Below are 19,321 nucleotides of genomic sequence, written 5' to 3'. Positions count from 1 at the left end.
CACCATTGAGTTTATACGGACGATCTTTGCCCTCGTCCCCCATTTCCTATCCCGCTGCCCTTTCTTTGATGCACTTTCGTAAAAGATCCTGGCCAAATGTCCATTCGGCAATGATGATTTCTTGGATCAAAACTTGTTTTCTGTTGACTGCGGTGACAAGAGAGATGGAAATGAAGCCGCTAAAGAGAAAAATAAAAGAAAGGCCCAACAATAACATATCTGTTTCCTCTGGTTGTTGGTTCCCATCACAAAAGGATCCTGCTGGAAACACAAAGCTGGAGTTTCTGCAAATGAGCGAGGCTCTGATAGCAGAAGTTCAGCTCAAAAAAAAAAAGTGGAATTGTGATGAGCTAAAGATGGGGACAAGCTGAAAGAGATAAATGAGAAGCAGGCAGAAAGAGATCGCTGTGAAAATAGACTCCGGGTTTCACAAACGGAACTAATATTTAATCAATGGGCAGGTCAGCGGGTGTGAGGTGTTCAGAGGAACCCGATCGCTTCAAATGGCTTGTCTTTTTTTTTGCAAGACAGGAGTTTGAAGTCTCGCTCTTAGAACTGCAATTCTACCAACTGTTATAAAGAAAGGAAAAGATTCTGACCGTCTTCTGGTGTCTGAAATCCTTTGTCTAGACCAAAAACAGAGAGAGAGAGAGAGAGAGAGAGAGAGAGAGAGAGAGAGAGAGAGAGAGAGAGAGAGAGAGCGCCAACCCAGCTAACAGCATAAGCTTGTCTTCCAATAAGTGGCATGTCATGAAGACACAGGGATGTTGTGCCAGATCATAGCATGTACCATTTAGTCTTTACTCTACAGTAGCTATCTGGATGCCTTTGGGCCATCCCTGAGCAAGGCATGAAGGCTGGTGGCCTTCCCTTGTTGCTTGAATGCATGTCACAACCAACGGTATTCTGCCTCTGGAGCTGGAGGTTCCATTAAGCTCCCAGGGTTACTACCACCCATGCCTACGAATATGTCCCATTCGATTTTTAAAAGCCATTTTGGCCTGAGGTTCCTAATCTTCAGCCCTCAGGTGTTGTTGGAATACAACTCCCATCATCCCCAGCCACAATGGCCAAAGGGCCTTGGGGATTGTCAGCCAGCAACTGCAATTCCCATCATTTTAAGCCACAATGACTGAAGGTCCAGCCTCCAAGGCAGGATGCCTCTGAATACCAGTTGCAGGGGAGCAACAGCAGGAGAGAGGGCAGGCCCTAAACTCCTGCCTGTGGCTTCCAGTGGCATCTGGTGGGCCACTGTGCGAAACAGGATGCTGGATTAGATGGGCATTCTTGGGCCTGATCCAGCAGGGCTGTTCTTATGTTCTAAAGGTCTTTAGGAGCTGAAGCCCAGAAACTACAACTCCTCCCATCATTTTAAGCCACAATGGCTGAAGACCCTTGGAAGTTGTAGTCCAACAGTATCTGTGGTCCCAAGGTTGGGAACCCCTGATCTAAACTACAGGCCGCGATCATGTGGTTGCGAATGGATGGGAGCTTAAGTGTGGGAGGAGGGTTATGTGCAGTTGTTTGTTTAGACTATATTTTAACTTCTTTCAAAAGTGAATTGCTTAAAGCACTGTATCCAAAAAAGAGCGAGAGGAAAGGATTAAAGCAACAATAAATTTGCTAAAAACAGAACAGCTTAAAAGAGCTGAACAGCGCGAGATCACATAGCAGCGGATATCAATTCACTGCCTGGTTTAAATACCCTGAAGCTCGGGCTGTCCCTCCTGGGCTCTGCCTCCCTGGCTGGAGAGCGGAAGCCATAAAGGGCCAGCCTTCTGGCCTGGGGAGTCTGGCACTCTCTAACTGATCCTCCTAGTCCAGGAATCGACAACCTTCCAGAACTGGTGGGCCAAATCTTCATTAATTTACTCTAAGGTTTGGCGTGCTGGCAATGCATAATCTTTAGATCCTAACCCCTCACCTTGCAAGGATCTCCCGCCTCCTTCTGTCTGCCCCCCGATTGCCAGAATGCAGCCCCTGAAAACCGCCTCTGGAGCAGAGTGTCGTTAGTTGGAATAGCAGTGGAGGTGCAGCTCAAATGCCTTTCACCTGTGCCACAAATTGCTGATCCAGGATCAGGATCACTACTTGATCCTGAGGGTTCTTTTGCAGAGACAAAAGAACTCTCGTTACCCTGGAGCAGACTTTTGGCTTTATTAAGAAGTGCAGTGCACAACCACTGCGGAAAAATTAAGCTACTCCGATAAGTGAGATAAGCTCAATACACTGGATGAGCTGGATGAGCTAACCTGGGGTTGCACCCTGATTATCCTGGGAATGCATTCAAGTGGAGAACTCCCACAATTTCTGGATGCTGATTCCTGCAATGACAACCATGTTTTTTCCCTACCACTTGGATATCTGGGCTCACATCCAGCTAGCTGCAGCTGTGTCCCAAGATGTCAACACGATGGCCCCAGTCCAGCTAAAGGCTGTTGTGACCAAGTCTCCCAGACACCGACAAAACAAGCTAGTTTCCAATAGGATGTCATCATGATGAATTTTAACAGGATTGGGGCCACAGTGTATTTCTTGGAGGAGATTTCTCTCCTGGCATGCCTGAACTGGCCTCCAGCACCACCAGCGATCGGCAATCATTTTTCAACGCACTGCAGCATCGTAATATGAATCAATGTCGCCCGTGAAAGGCGTGCGTGTACTAAAACATGTTCTCTCTCTCTCTCTCTCTCTCTCTGCTCGCTCGAAAGCAAGGAACAGCTTCAAAGGCTGAGTAGCCAGATTTAATTTCCTATCAGATGAACCAAGAGAGAAATTTGTCAGAGATCAAATACATTCAAATACCTTTCTAAGAAACTCACAGAGGAATTGCCTGGAAGAGGTGAGACGGAGGGAGTGTGGTGGGCTGGGCGGGGTGTGTGTGTGTGTGTGTGTGTGTGTGTGTGTGTGTGTGAGAGAATCGTCCCGGACTAGAAGGTGGGGGGAAGGCAAACTGAACATACGTGTGTGTGTGTGTGTGTGTGTGTGTGTGTGTGTGTGTGTGTGTGCGCGCGTGCGCGCACACACACACACAAGTTGCTGTCTAATGAGTCAGGCCATTGGTCCATCTAGCTTGGTATTGTCTACATGGACCAGGAGAAGCTCCCCAGGGTTTCAGACAGAAAAGGGACTTTCCCAGCCCTACCTGGAGATGCAGTGATACTCTTTATTTAGCAGAGTGGGGGAGCAACTAGCCCTATCCACCCTCCGCACAGGATCCCTCCAGTAACAACGTTACGTTACCCTTTAGATCAAGAGTCCTTTGGGGGGCAGGGATCCTTCTTATTTATTATTTCTCTGTGTAAACGCCTTTGGAAACTTTTATTGAAAAGCGGTATATAAATATTTGTTGTTATACTAGCAGCAGGAGAGATGCCACAGATTGGAGCTAGGGCCCTTCCGTTTGCAAAACAGATGTTCTTCCACTGAGCTATGGTTTTGCTTTATGCCCTCTCTCAGGGGTGGGCAGGACTTCTAAGTTTATGGGGTCGATTTTGTTCCTCACTAGAACCAGATGGAAGGTTTGTTCTTCTAACAGAGACTGGTACAAAATTCTGGCCGAGGGGCAGCAGCAACAAAATGGGGGCTTGGGCATTGACCCAATTATCTCCTGCACCCCATGAATTATACAGTGGGGTGGTCTGCACATGCGCATCCAGATTACAGGCTTGCTTCCACACAAGGTAGGAGGAAAAGATATCCAGGCCACTCTTGCTTATGCACAATCATTTATCTACCCAGGTTTTCCTCCTACCTTGCTTCCGCAAAATCACATTCATCCAGGTCGTCCTTGATTCTGCACAATCACTTCTACCCAAGTTTACCTCCTAACTTGTTTCCACACATTCACTTCTACCCAAGTTTACCTCCTACCTTGCTTCCACACAATCACATTCATCCAGGTCTTCCTTGCTTCTACACAATCACTTCTACCCAGGTTTACCTCCTACCTTGCTTCCACACAATCACATTCATCCAGGTCTTCCTTGATTCTGCACAATCACTTCTACTCAGGTTTTCCTCCTCCCTTGCTTCCGCACAATCACTTCTACTCAGGTTTTCCTCCTACCTTGCTTCTACACAATCACTACCACCCAGGTCTTCCTTGATTCTGCACAATCACTTCTACCCAAGTTTCCCTCCCACTTTGCTTCCACACAGCTGAAAATTGGGAGCACCCATAGCTCCCAAACCCAGGTAGAACACAGTTTTTGATTGTGTGCATGACCTCTGTATGTATCATAGTAATCCACATAGCAAACTGGTCACTCCTCTTCTAACTCAGTTAGGTCAGAGGAATTCTGTGTGCCTTGTCTTCCCTCCCACAAAAATGCATATTCAGCTTTTAGTGTTGCTAAATTTCATGCGAGAGCATATAAAAACTCGCCATGAATTTACAAAGGCTCCCTTCACTTCATTTTACTGAAATAAATACGAAAATTTAAAGATCATACAGGAATGATTTTAGTTAAAAGGCGAATAAGATTTTGTATTAATTTAGATGGATATATAGATTGCTTTATTGTACAGAGTATGGCTTGTTGTGATGTATACTGGTCATAGACGGCAATAAAAGAATTGATTGATTGTCCATACATGCTACGCAATGCACAACAAGAAATTCAGGGAGACCAACAATGACACAAAACCCTGTTCACGGTGTCACTTGTAAAGCACTTTACAGAAGAGCAACTATGTTGTCAGAAAGAAACACAACTCTTTGGGGAGGGGAGGGCACTGTTATCGCTATTCAAAAGCGGTTAACTCTAAAGGCACTCAAAAAGCTTGTTGATGGAGACCATGCATGGTATCTGCCCTGTGACAAAACAGAGGATTTTGATTTCAGTTGGAAAGGGGGGGCTGGAGACCCTCCCAAGGGACCACATTCACTTGATACAGGCAGAAAGGAAGAGGGGGAGAGAAACACTGTCCTAGATGAGATGAAATAGGACTCTTTTAATGGAGTCTAACAGAAGCATTCTGGACCGCTTGTAAAAGGTTATCGAGCTTATGAGAATCGCAGGACTCACAAGGTATCTTTTTACTGATTAGGTATCTTTGACTCTGCTGCTTCCCCTTCCAGACAAACCTTTTGTGTCTAACTGCTTTCAGGATTTTACAGTATTTCACTGTCTGGATCGGGTGGAAATTCTATGTATCTCCTGAAGGAAAGCCGATGTTATCATGAGGAAAGAGGGAGACCTTCAGTGGCCCATAGGGCAGGGGAAGAAAGATTTTCCCACCAGCTTGGTTTCTTTTCTCTGTGGGTCTCTGTATGGCCACCCATGTGTGCATGTACACACACACACACACACTTTTTAAAAAGAAGAAACTGATGTGAGATGTTACATTCTAAAGGATCTTACACAACAGAATCATTGACACAATCAATGATACACACAATCATTCACACAATCAAAAAATGATTCACACAATCAAAAACTGTGTTCTACCCAGGTTTGGGAGCTGTGTGTGCTCCCAGTTTTCAGTTGTGTGGTAGTGGGGAAAGCTGGGTAGCTGCTGCTGCTTGGAAAAGGAGGCTCTGTTGGCTGCCCGAGCAGGACTGAGCCACCCGCTGACATAATGCCTCTCTCCAACAAGCTCATGCAGGACAAGGTGGACGTCAAGGGCAAGCAGGTGGTCATGAGATGAGCAAGAAGAGGGAGGAGAAGCTGTCACAGCCCTGGACTTCTCCCCACCCTTTTCACCCTGCATGCTTGTGCAGTGCAGAAGCTGCTAAGCCAGCAGCCACATGTGTACTAGGAAGCCAGCCCCACAGTAATGCATGGGATGCACCCAGGGAGGAGGAGAGCTGGTCTGGCAGTTGCAGGCAGGAATTGTCCCTAGGTCCACCCTGGCTTGCATTTGAATGGGCAACTCCACAGGTGAGCACTGAAAGATATTTCCCTTAGAGGATGGGGTCTGGGAAGAGCATCTGCATGCAGAAGCTCCCAGGTTCCCTCTCTGGCATCTCCAAGATAGGGCTGGGAGAGATTCCTGCCTGTAACCTTGGAAAGCTGCTGCCAGTCACTGTAGACAATACTGAGCTAGATGGACCAATGGTCCGACTCCGTATATTATAGGATCAAAAGATGTTATACTAAGGTATGATTTATACTACTTATATTATTATTATTATTATTTATTTATTTACACAATCAGACAGGTGTTACTGACTGGTTTGTTTTATCCAGACATCGAGTCCTTCCCAAGGACCTGGGATGGCTGAATTTTATTGTCAATGTTGTTATAGATATTGCCGCAGAATATAGGCTGTTCCCAGTAAAGCTGCTTTTTGTAATTGGCTGATGGTGATTTCTGTCGCCCCTCTGGTGTTGAGGTGCTGTTCAAGGTCTTTTGGAAGTGCACCCAGGGCGCCAATTACCACTGGGATTATTTTGGTCTTCTTCTGCCACAGCCTTTCAATTTCAATTTGTAGATCTTTGTATTTGGTGATTTTTTTCTATTTCTTTTTCTTCTATTCTAATATCCCGTGGTATTGCTATGTCGATTATTTTGACTTGTTTTTCTTTCTTCTCAACTACAGTGATATCTGGTGTATTGTGTGGCAGATGTTTGTCTGTTTGTAGTCGGAAGTCCCATAATATTTTTACATCTTCATTCTCTTCAACTTTTTCAATTTTATGGTCCCACCAATTTTTGGCTACAGGTAGCTTGTATTTTTTGCAGATGTTCCAGTGTATCATCCCTGCTACCTTGTCATGCCTTTGTTTGTTGTTGTTATTTCAGTTTCTATAACGCCCTTCCAAAAATGGCTCAGGGCGGTTTACACAGAGAAATAATAACACTAATATTACACTATTTGCATAGCAGTATCTGGTTTTTCATTTTTGCTCCAGAGGATAAGCCACCCAGCTTTCCCTCTTACCACACAGAGCTCCCAAACCCCAGGTAGAACACAGTTCCTGACTGTGTGAATGACCTCGTAGAACGTTAGAGCTGGAAGGGGCCTTGGAGGTCTTTTAGCCCAACCCCCAGCTCAGTGAAGGCGACTGCTACAGCCTCCCTGACCAGTGGCCAGCCAGCCAGCTTCAGCTTGAAGACCCCCCAGTGAAGGAGAATGCACCCGTGGCACAAGGCAGCGGCTAAAATGCATTCTGGCGATTAAACCCCAGCTGAGAGCAGTTCCCTCCTTGCATGCATGCATGTACACACCCATCAACAGCTCTCTCCAACTTTGTCTGGTGAATTGGCCTATTCAGCCCACACTTGACCTTTTCACGTTTCCACCCTGATCTGGTTTCAGTCACTCTGCCCTGAAGCTTGTATGCCATCCAGTTGTTCCAAACCATGCCGGGGCCCTTTCTACCAGGCTCCTAAGAATAGCGATACTTATCTGCTCCACCGAGGGTGCTGTTAAGTGGCATTCGGTGTCTGCAAGGCCTCTGATGAAAGGAGCTATTCTCAACGTGCCAGGCAGAGAGCTGGGGTCTCAGTAGCACTGCAGCCTAGGACTGATACCCCTCCTGTTCAGGGCCGCCTCTCCTAGGAGCAGCAGATTCTTCTTGGCACCTTAAAAGTGGCAAATTTTCCATTATTGAACTGACAACCCTGTTTTGGTATTCTGAGTGTGGGGTGTGGGTAAGCAAGTGCTCTGCTACTGAACCATGGCCTTTCCTCATCAATGACTACATGGCGCTGCTTGTTACAGAGTCAAGCCATGGGCCCATCTGGCTCAGAATTGTCTACTCTGACTGGCAGCAACTCTGATGGGTATTTCTGATGGGCATCTTCTGATGGGCATTTCCCAGCCCCTGTCCCCAGGGATGCCAGGGATTGAACCTGGAACTTTCTGCATGCAAAGCAAGTGCTCTGCCACTGAACTATGGCCCCATCTTCAACATATGAAGCTGCCTTCTACTGAGTCAGACCATTGACTCACTTAGCACAGTACCGTCTACTCTGCCTGGCAGAAGCTCTCCAGGGTTTCAGGCAGGTATTTCTCAGCTCTCCAGGGTTTCAGGCAGGTATTTCTCAGCTTGGAGATGCTAACCCCTGCTAACTGAGCAAAGGGGCCCCTTTCAAAGTGGTGGTTCTCTTATATTTAGCAGGGAGAGAGCAGCTGTCTCCTGTCCAATCCTATTTATTTTTCTACATAATAAACTGCTGTTATAAAAACATGGAGGTCATTCACATAATCAAAAACTGTGTTCTGCCTGGGTTTGGGAGCTGGGTGTGCTCCCAGTTTTCGGTTGTGTGGAAGCAAGGGAGGAGGAAAACCTGGGTAGCTTTTCCTCCTGCCTTGCTTCCACACAATCAACCCAGGTTTTCCTCTTCCTTTGCTTCCACACAACCAAAAATTGGGAGCACACACAGCTCCCATACCCAGGTAGAACGCGGTTTTTGATTGTGTGAATGACCTCAATATGGAGTAGCAGTCGTTGCCTGGGATTGAACCCAATACATTCTGAATACAACCAAGAGCCCACCCGGATCAGGCCAAAAGTCTTTCTAGTCCAGTATTCTGTTTCACACAGTGATGAACCACAGGCCTTGGGGAAGCCCACAAGTACAGCATAGAAGCAATTGTCTTCTGCTGTTGTTTCTCAGCAACGGATATTCAGAGGTAGAATGCCTCTGATGTTTAAAGCAAGTTTAATTTAATTATCAAGGCTAATAGCAACAGTCAAATCATTCCTTTTAAAAATGTGTCAAATGAAAACATTAATTAAGCTTCATATTAAACCTTTTCTTTTGTCTGTCCCAAGTCTGTTTCCGGGTAAAATACAAAGTGCTGGTTATTACCTGTGAAGCCCTTAACAGCTTGGGTCAAGGCTATTTAAGAGAGTGCCTCCTTTGTCATGAACCCTGCCACCTGTTATGATCTCCTGGAGAGGTCCGGTTGTGGTTGTCACCCGCTCATTTGGTGGCGACTCAGGACCGAGCCTTCTCTGTGGCTGCCCCGGGGCTTTGGAATATGCTCCCTGCTGAAATAAGAGCATCTCCTTCGCTGGTTGTTTTCAGGAAAACCCTCAAGATTCTCTTGAGATTCTCTCAGGTTTTTAATTATAATTAAGTTTTTAAAAAATTATAATTTGTTCTAATAACTGTTTTATGCTATTGTTTTATTGTGTCATGTATTTTAATCTGTGTTGACTTTTAAATATTTTAAATTTTGTACACTGCCTAGAGATGTACATATCATGCTGTATAAAAATATGATTGATAAATATATAAATATAAATATTATACACACACACACACAGTGACCTCAATACTGGAGATGGGGGAAGCTCTCTATTCACTTTCTCCACCCCATGGACCATTTTATAATCCTCAACCATACCCTCCCTGCTTAGTAACTTATTTCCCCTAACCCTAACCCTCTCCAAATCATTTCTCTACCCCTCCTTCCAGCTTAGCAATTCATTTTACATCGGTTTCCCCTGTTGTTTTTGGTATAGTTCTTGTATTTTTACTGTATCATATGACAGCTCCTTGTATTGAAAGGGGTTTCTTCTCCTTCTGTTAGTCAACTCAAGCCACACATTCAGGAAAGGCAGAATTTAGGACTGACAAAAAGGAGGTTCTTTTTCACAGAATGCGTAATCCATCTATGGAATTCTCTGCCACGTGATGTGGTGATGGCCACTAGCTTGGATGGCTTTAAAAGGGGCTTAGACAAATTCATGGAGGACAGGTCTATCAGTGGCTACTAGTCTTGTGGCTATAGGTCACCTCCAGCCTCAGAGGCATGATGCCTCTCAGTACCGGTTGCAGGAGAGCAACAGCAGGAGAGAAGGCATGCCTCACACCTCTTGCCTGTGGGCTTCTCAGAGGCATCTGGTGGGCCACTGAGTGAAACAGGAGGACGCTGGACTAGATGGGCCTTGGGCTTGATCCCGCAGGGCTGTTCCTATGCTCTTAATATAAATCAATTTTTAATATTAAAAGAATAATAAATATTTATTCATCTTTCGCTTCCAACCACACAGAGCCAGCGGGAGGGCGCATGATTTGCCCAAGTTAACTGTTATTATATATTTTATATAACAAAATATTGAAATCCATTTGTTCACCTTTCACTTCCAACCTACACCAAGCTAGCAGGGGGATTCGGGATTTGCCCAGGTGGACACTGGCTGACATCTAGACCAAGTTATTCTAAAGGACTACTTCAATTTCAATAGGACTACTCAGGAGTAATTTCATCTGGATGAACTGCAAATTGAAATCCCAAATGCTTGGGGGATTAGATCACTAGAGCATATTCCCTTTGGCTGGCAAAGGCAGGCGCAAAGCAAAAGGGAGAGGCAGTGACCCCGATACGGCACATAAAAAGAAGGGGTCAAGGTTCCAGAGGAGTCGAAGGGCTAATGTGCAAAATCCAATAAGGAAGATCTGGGGAGCTGGAGTGGAGAGAGAGGGAGGGAGAGAGAGAGAGAGAGACGGAGGAGCAAAGCATCCTGAAGATGTTCTAATGTACTGTTGTCAGGCAACAAGATTTGGGTTGTTGCTTACTTTTAATAGGGCAGCAACAATGCAGCAGACCAAGTATGGTTCTGAGCAGTACCTATATTGTAGGGAGGGAAGGAAGGAAGGAAGGGAGGAAAGCAGGCAGGCATTTTCTTTTGCTTGGTATTTTGTCATTCTGATAGGAAGAAAAAGGAAATGCACAGAAGCTAACCAGGATACCAAGTCTCTTCTTTTAAAGGAAGACTTTAAAGTGCTGCGCTGGAAACATTTTCTCAAATTGATTCACATTTGGTCAAATTTGAGTCAATTTGAGCGAATCTCCACTCTATTCAGTTGTTCCAAATCAGTTCAAATTTGATTTGAATTTGAATCAATTTGAGCTAATGTCATGCACATCCCTACAAAGCAGGCCAAGCTTTTTAGAAATCTCTAAAAAGATTTCTTTTCGTCGTTTCGCAGCAGGCAGGGTGGGGGAAAGGAAGGGAAGCAGAGAAGGATTGTTTTACCACACAGAATCTGACAGGCCAACGCACAGGTGTCGGCCATTTTCCCACCTTTCAGCAACCCGCACTCTCCCTTCCTTCCATCTGACTGGATGCCAAGTTTTGAGAATGAGGTGCAGATAACATGACATGCAGGTGGAGAGGAATTGCCGTAGCTCAGAGGGCCTCAATGAACAGCCACTGAAGGATCGGCTTACTTTATCTTGAAATATGTGCGCTATAATTTGTTCCGAGGGTACAAGATAACATCGCAGAAGGAGACTGCTTGTCCTTCACTCACAGAACCCAAAAGGGAGGGATGAAGGAAAACTGGGTACAGGTGCCAGGAAATAGTGTGTGCCTGAATTCAACATGCCCTTGGCTTGTACCTACTCTTGTCTTATGGACTGATTCACATGTTCATTCATCAACTGAGGGCTTGCATGTGTGAATGGGCCATGACAGGTGTAACACCAGAGATTGTTATAGGAACATAGGAAGCTGCCATCTACTGAGTCAGACCATTGGTCTATCTAGCTCAGTATTGTCTTCACAGACTGGCAGCGGCTTCTCCAAGGTTGCAGGCAGGAATCTCTCTCAGCCTATCTTGGAGATGCTGCCAGGGAGGAAAATTGGAACCTTCTGCTCTTCCAAGAGCGGCTTCATCCCCTGAGGGGAATTTCTTCCAGTGCTCACACTTCTAGTCTCCCTTTCATATGCAACCAGGGTAGACCCTGCTTAACTAAGGGGGACAAGTCATGCTTGCTACCACAAGACCAGCTCTCCTCTCAAATCAGACCATTGGTCCATCTAGCTCAGAATTGTCTACCCAGACTGGCAGCAGCTTCTCCAATGAATCTCTCACAGCCTCTCTTGTTAGGTCAGTCTAACTGGATGTGTGTGGGGGAAGCACATAGCAGACCTGTTTTAATAACTTATTTCTTTAACACTAACAATGCACTGGAAAAGCCCAGTGCATAATACATAAATAAATCTGCGAAGAGAGGGGAGAGAAAGCACAACAGGTGTTGATTGTCTCTAGTCCATCCGGACTATTCAGGTTCCTAAAGAGATCGTACAAGCCCAACTACTCACACAGATTTCAGTGGTGCCCCAAATCTGTTCTCCTGGTTCTATCACATGGCCTGTCTCATCCTGAGGCCTTTGGACTTGTCTCTTAAAGAAAGAGTACACACAATTTATATAGGTGAGCCAGAAATGATGCTGTGTCAATGCATGGGCATCCTTCTGTCTTCTTATATTGGGGTGTAGGAAAGTATGACACAGAATACAGGGCAGTCAGAATGAAATACTTTCTACTATTTCTTATTTTGCAATGGAGGGGAAGGCATGAAGAAGCAGAAGGAAGAACTCAAACTGCAGCTGACTGTGGAAGCATGACTGGGTCACCCCAACCCTGCAGCAATCATCTGCTCTGCAGCTGTGCACGTACAGTCTGTGACCCAGTTTGAGGATCTGTGGACAGGTGTAGCAATCCCACACTATAGCCATGACCAAAAGCCCAGGGAAGAAACGGCAGCATTTCCTGAATGCTCCACTATGATGGGCAATATGATGGGCGAGGGTCCACTTTAAAGGGTCCACCCAAGTCATGGCTGGCTGGGGAGGAAGGCTCAGAGGTGGTCCCAAAACTACCTGTTCATGTCATGGGCCGACACCTGGAATGCCAGATGCACATGCTCCCCGCAACCTCTGCCTTCAGCAGCCCTGAATTCCCCCCATATCACCCCTATCATCACAGTCATGCCAGGGGGGGGGGAAACATTGTGAACACTGAAAACATTTATCATCTCGGCATCTAAGCAAGCATTCCACCAGGTGCAAAACCGAGCCTTAAAAGCCCCGTTTGTAGCTGCAAATGCCGGGCTGCCACCGACACAATTAACCGCACCCCGTTCATGACCGCACACGTTAAAAGATTAATTCTCTTTGAGCTCGGGAACTAGCCCAGGGGGGCTCAAACCAAGAAGACGCATCCACAGGATGGTGCCATTCGAGTCCCATCTTGTCCTCCTCACCAAAAAAGCCACAAACGAGCCTTTGTTTTGTTTCTCATGGTCCTTACCCAGAATCCTTTGGAACTCAGGAACATGATCCGGTTTGTTGCTTGTTCCTAAGGAGAGGTGGGGGGCAGTTGGGAGATAGCCGTGGGGTTGGGGGGAGCAGGAGGCTACAAGCCTGTTGACATTTCCTTTAGATGGATGTCCAACGACTCATAAAATGCAAGCATGGAATTCAAACCAAAGGCAAATCAAGCACAAACGCTAAGGCACTGGGCTCCTGCTCGGCCTGGAAGCTCTGTATTTGTTAACGGACAAAACACGTCAGCCTGTATACTAAGCTGGACTGCCAGAGGTAATTTTGGAGCCTGGACCTAAAGGCCTTTGGAGCCCTCCGCCCCCCACAAGTTAAGCATCATCCCCCTACACCCACACACAGAGGCGATTAACACGAGCAGCAGAAACTGGGCTAAGGGAGCCCAGCCCAGTTCCTGAGGCTCCGGGGGGTAGCAGTTCTTCCCTGCGTCAGACCTCCAGAGCTGCCAGACGTGGGCCAGGCGCAGGAGCACCCAAGCCAAGCCACCACTTGTCTGAATGGGCAATCCGCCCGCCCAGAAATACGTTGGTGATCGTCTGCGGGAAGAGCGGGTTGAACCTGCTCTTCCCACAACCCTACTTACAGCTCTTCACACTAATTGCGTGAAGAGCCTCAGTATTTTTAATATGTGGGTTTTTTAGGGCACAAACAGCAACTGAATGCACAAGAAAGTAAGAGTATAAAACAGGTCAAGTGTGCTGTCAAGTCGATTTCGGCTCCTGGCTCCCACAGAGCCCTGTGGTTTTCTTTGGTAGAATACAGGAGGGGTTGACCATTTCCTCCTCCCGTGCAGTATGAGATGATGCCTTTCAGCATCTTCCTAGATCGCTGCTGCCCGATATAGTACCAGTGGGGATTCAAACTGGCAACCTTCTCCTTGTTAGTCAAGCATTTTCCCACTGTGCCACTTAAGGCGACTATAAAACAGGTATATTTGTGCAAATATGCATTAGCAGAAACATTTCAACACACAACATATTTATTTCCTCACTCCCCACTGTCTCTAAAGCAGAGGTCCCACCTGGCACAGGTCACACTCACCCCAACGCAGCATGGACTAGCAGCACAGCAGGGCAACCATACCACCCAGGACAAATTAAAGAGGATTTGGGGGCCTCCAGGGAGTGTGGGCTTTGGTCCCTGAAGTCCAAGGGTAAGCAAATTCATTTGTGTGCTGCACTTCTGTTCCAAAGATGCAGGACAGAAGCATGGGGGAAGACCAAGGCCCTGGGAAGCCACCATTTTGAATGAACAGCCATCAACCTCCCATGTAGAGTGGACAATCCTAGCCAAGAAAAATGGCCAAAAGACCAAGTTTTAGATGGACTCTTCTCGCTACATATAAATTGATATGTTGGTGATGCTGACATATTGTCTTTACTCCAGGGCTGCTCAACTTTGGCGTTCCTGCAGATGTTGGCCTACAACTCCCATAATCCCTGGCTGTGGGTGACTGTGGCTGGGAATTATGGGAGTTGTAGTCCAAAAACAGCTGGAGGGCTGCTGTTTGAGCAGCCCTGCTCTACTCACAGTCTCGGAGTATCGCTTCCTTCCCTAATACTAATACTCAGAAATTTGTGTTCCCATTCCTAATTCTCACATAGTCATCAGAAGCCAGCTTGAATCCTTCTATTCAAATACACAACGTCTGAGCCACTGCTCCATTACACACCTCCAGTTCTGTCTTCAAAAGTTATAGTAGTGATGTAGTCCATGCAAACAACATGGACTACAACAAACAAACCCTCCTCAGGGTAGCTGAAGTTGGCAAGACCTCCCAGTCGGATTAGGATATGTTATCACCAAGTTGGCCAAGATTCCTAATCCTACAAGACTTGTACAAAATTACTCATCAAGCCACGAACCACAAGATACTGCCTGCATCAACCAAAGTGGATCTAGCATGGGAACTCCTTTTCTGACAGACACACAGAAGTTTCTACATTAGTCTCTAAGAGCATCACAACGGGGGTGGGGGGGAGCAATTCATTTATTTTGTTGTGAGTCCTGGCTGATCTTCCAGAATGTTTCATCTCTGTAGCTAAGCAAAAAAATAGATAAATGCATGCACTATAAAATGTGTGAAACTGTTAGCATTGTCAGCTTTGGGTTTCAGGGAAGACATCGCCTGGATGTCTCAGAGGCCGTCTTTTTCATCTTGGCTGAATCAACGAATTAGCACACGTTAACACCAGGTGAGGAACTCAGCGTATAAGTGTCTATATGCCAATGCCAGAAGCCTCTGAGTGAAGATGGGTGAGCTGGAGTGCTTGGTTACTAATGAAAACATAGATATAGTGGGTGTAACGGAAACCTGGTGGAATGGTGAGAACCAGTGGGACACGGTTATTCCTGGATATAAACTCTATAGAAGGGACAGGGAGGGTAGGGTAGGGGAAGGAATGGTGCTGTATATCAAAGAAGAGGTAGAATCCAACAAGCTAGAAAATCTAGGTGGACCAGAGTCGTCCTCAGAATCATTATGGGTAACATTACAAGGACTGAAAGGAAATGTGTTACTAGGGATGTGCTATCTCCTTCTGGATCAAAGTGCTGAGAGTGACCTGGAGTTGGAGAAACAAATAAGGGAGGCATCAAATAGAGATAGGGCAGTAATAATGGGTGACTTCAACTACCCACACATAGATTGGGTAAATTCACATTCAGATAATGAAAGAGAGGCCAAATTTCTAGACTTGCTAAATGACTGTGACACTGAACCAACCAGAGGAATAGCGACCTTGGACTTAATCCTGATTGGTGCCTAGTGCAAGATGTCAGAGATGCAAAACTACTGGAGAGCAGTGACCACACTGGACCACCAGTGTGATCAGTATATATGCAAGGGGAGGACTGTCAAGGAAGTCCAACACAGATGCATTGGACTTCAGAAGAGGAAACTGGTAAAAAGGAAGTTGAAAGGGAAAGTCAGGAAAGACACACACACACAAAAGAAGAAGTGCAAATAAACAGAAGTGTCCTTGGAACGGGTCGAGTGTTCAGTGATGTATCATGGAATATGTTACCAGCTGAGCTTATTCTGCTTGCTCCCAGAAGCCTTCCTGGTTGCAACTGCATCTCCAGGCTTGGAGATTGCATTTTTGCTATGCTGCACCACAATGTGAGTTCCCAGTCTATGTTATACATGAAGACAAGTTGGTTAGTTGGCAGTGGACTGGTCGCCCCTAGATTTGACTACAAGCCCCACAAATTGGAAAGGGGATTCACTTCACACTCTCTATGAGGGGTGCCCAGCTAAGCAGACTCCCAGGACTAGCTACTGCAAGTGTCTGGCATCTAAGATCATTTTAGCCTTGGAATGAAATCTAAACTCCCCTCTTCCTCTTGCAAAGAGAGACAATACCTGGCCATTAGGCCATGGAGAAAAGACAGATAAGACAAGTTTCTTATCTGCAGCCTCCATTACAATAGGGGTGAGTAAGTGATGTAACTTTGAAAGTGTGCCTATTGAAACTGTTGATAGAATTATTGAGAGAGTCAGTCCCAGCACAGGAGATTCTCCAAAATGGCCACCACGCCAGAGGCGGAAGGCCCAAATGGGCCAAAAAGCCGGCTTTGGGCTGCATGGAAGGCCGGCGGGGGGGAGAGGGAACCTCCACGGACACCCCCCTTCCACCTCCAACAACTCCCCCAGAGGGGGTAAGTGACATTAAATTTTATATATGTCTGTGAGGCGTGGTTCGGTTCGACCCCAGACCGTCAAACCGAACTGGCTCGACATCAAGCTGGCTCGACATCGAGCTGGTTGGCACATCCCTATGAGCAAGACACAATGCATTCCCTCAAAGAGGTTGTCTGGGCTCCCCTGTTCAGCAGAGCAGGACAAAAAACAAGTGCCCTCAAGGCACATTTGGGGATATAAAGTATCTCTAACTCCATGACCCAGTGTGCTTCCACCTGTATATTACACCTGGGCCTCCCACTGCAAAACATCTCAGTGTTCTCTTGTTCCTCTCACTCTGGACCCCAGCAGACTGCAACAAGAAACTCCACCTTGGTGTTCCCCTCTTCAGGACAGATGATATAGCCTCTTGCCTGGTTTCTTCAGGGCTGAACCTATCCCTTTCTCTTATTTCTGAAATCTTGCCCCTCTATCTTAAAGTACCTCTCTAGCTCGCCTGGGAATATACACATAATTTGGAGCTTTAAGCAAAATATGCCTTACAATAGTCTGTTTCTTAGCATATTTGTAATGTCTTTAAACTAGGGCCACATAGTAATTTAGTCTGGTTTTATTTTTTAATAAATTCCTTTTTGATTTAATTCAAACCTCTCTCTCTCAAGCCAATTTTCTTGAGTTCGTACACTTGGACAAATTAAGGCTGATTGGAACTGTCTCCCCTTTTGAGCTAAATTCCCCACATTCACCAGAACTAGGGGGTATAGGCCAAACACTCTCGAGGCAGTTTCATTAACAACTTCCAGAAAGTTTTTGACAAAGTTCCCGACCAAAGGCTCTTGAGCAAACTTAGTAGTCATGGGATAAGGGGATAGGTTCATGTGTGGATCAGTAACTGGTTGAAAGGCAGGAAACAGAGGATAGGAATAAATGGACAGTTTTCACAATGGAGGGAAGTAGAAAATGAGGTCCTCCAGGGATCATTATTGGGACCAGAGCTCTTTAACTGGTTCATAAATTATCTAGAAGTTGAGGTAAGGAGCAAAGTGGCCAAATTTGCAGTTGATAACAAACAATTTAGGGTAGTGAAATCCACAACAGATTGTGAGGAGCTCCAAAAAGATCTCTCCAAACTGCGTGAGTGGGTGACAAAATGGCAAACGTGGTTCAATCTAAGCAAGTGTAAAGTGATGCACATTGGGGCAAAAACCCACAACTTCACAAATATGTTGATGGGATCTAAGCTGTTGGTGACTGACCAGAAGAGAGATCTTGGGGTCATGGTGGACAGCTCATTGAAAGTGTTGACTCAGAGCTGTGAAAAACATTAGGTAAGGGTTGAAAATAAAAATGCTAATATTATAATGCCCTTATACAAATCTATGGTGTGGCCACACCTGGAGTACTGCCTACAGTTTTGGTCACCGTATCTTAAGAAGGATATTGTAGAACTGGAAGAGGTGCAGAAGATGACAACCAAGATGATCAGGGGCCTGGAGTACTTTCCCTATGTTTTGCTGGTCAATGACTGAATAAACTTATATCTATCTTTCCCTATGAGGCAAGGCTAAAGCATCTGGAGCTTTGTAGTTTGGAAAAGAGGCAACTTAGGGGAGACATGATTGAGGGCTATAAAATTATGTATGAAGTGGAGAGAGTGGGCAGAGAGAAATTTCTCTCTCACACACACAACACCAGAACCAGGGTCATCCCATGAAATGGAAGGTCGGGAAATTTAGGACTGACAAGAGGAAGTACTTCTTCACACCGTGCATAATTAATTTATGGAATTCTTTGCCATGAGGTGTGGTAATGGCCACTAGCTTGGATGGCTTTAAAAGGGGCTTAGACAAAGGTCTATCAATGGCTACTAGTCTGGTGGCTGTGGGCCACCTCCAGCCTCAGAGGCATGATGCCTCTCAATACCAATTGCAGGGGAGCAGAGGGCATGCACATACCTCTTCCCTGTGGCTTCCAGTGGCATCTGGTGAGCCACTGTGTGAAACGGGGCTGAACAAGACGGGCCTTTTGCCTGATCCAGCAGGGCTGTTCTTAACGGCCTTTAGGCACCTGCCCCTCCCAGAATGGTCTCCATCAACAGCCAGGGACAGCATATGGGGTCAGCAAACTTGGGTAGCTGTTGAATTTCTGTCTCCCTTGGAAGAGCCCACTGCAGAATCCAAGACCACCCCTTTGCCAATGGCTTCAATACCATGGCGGTAGTGGAGCAACTCCCTTGAGGCCCACCCAGAGAGGAGGGTCCTATGCGGGTGGTTTGCCAAGGGACCCAGACCCATCAGAAGCCCTTAGGCCAGGGCTGCTCAGCTTCAGCCCTCCTGCAGATGCTGGTTTACCAATCCCATAATTTGTTGCATTATTACATCCCTGTGGCTGGTGACAATCCCTGGCTATTGGCTACCGTGGCTAGTGCTTATGGGAGTTGTAGTCCAAAAACAGCTGCGAGGCCTAAGTTGAGCAGGCCTGCCTTAGGAAGTGCCTTGTACCAATTCAGACCCTCGGTCAATCTAGCTGACTATGGTCTGCACCAGTATACACCAGTTTCCTTTTGCATCACGGCTGCATGCTGACCATTTCCAGTTTTTCCTTCTCTCTTTTTTGTCTTTTAAGTCTGAAGTGCAAGAGA

General features: G+C 46.2%; 1 protein-coding gene across 1 annotated transcript in view; it reads right to left on the bottom strand.

Moving 5' to 3' along the window:
- LOC128338087 (transmembrane protein 132D-like) overlaps window positions 1-19,321 on the bottom strand; it is a 438,162-nt gene that overhangs the window by 413,148 nt on the left and 5,693 nt on the right. The window lies entirely within an intron of this gene.

The sequence above is a fragment of the Hemicordylus capensis genome, chromosome 15 (assembly GCF_027244095.1).
Source record: "Hemicordylus capensis ecotype Gifberg chromosome 15, rHemCap1.1.pri, whole genome shotgun sequence".
NCBI lineage: Eukaryota > Metazoa > Chordata > Lepidosauria > Squamata > Cordylidae > Hemicordylus > Hemicordylus capensis.
The sequence above is the reverse complement of the archived record's forward strand: the minus strand, read 5'-3'. Positions and strand labels throughout refer to the sequence as shown.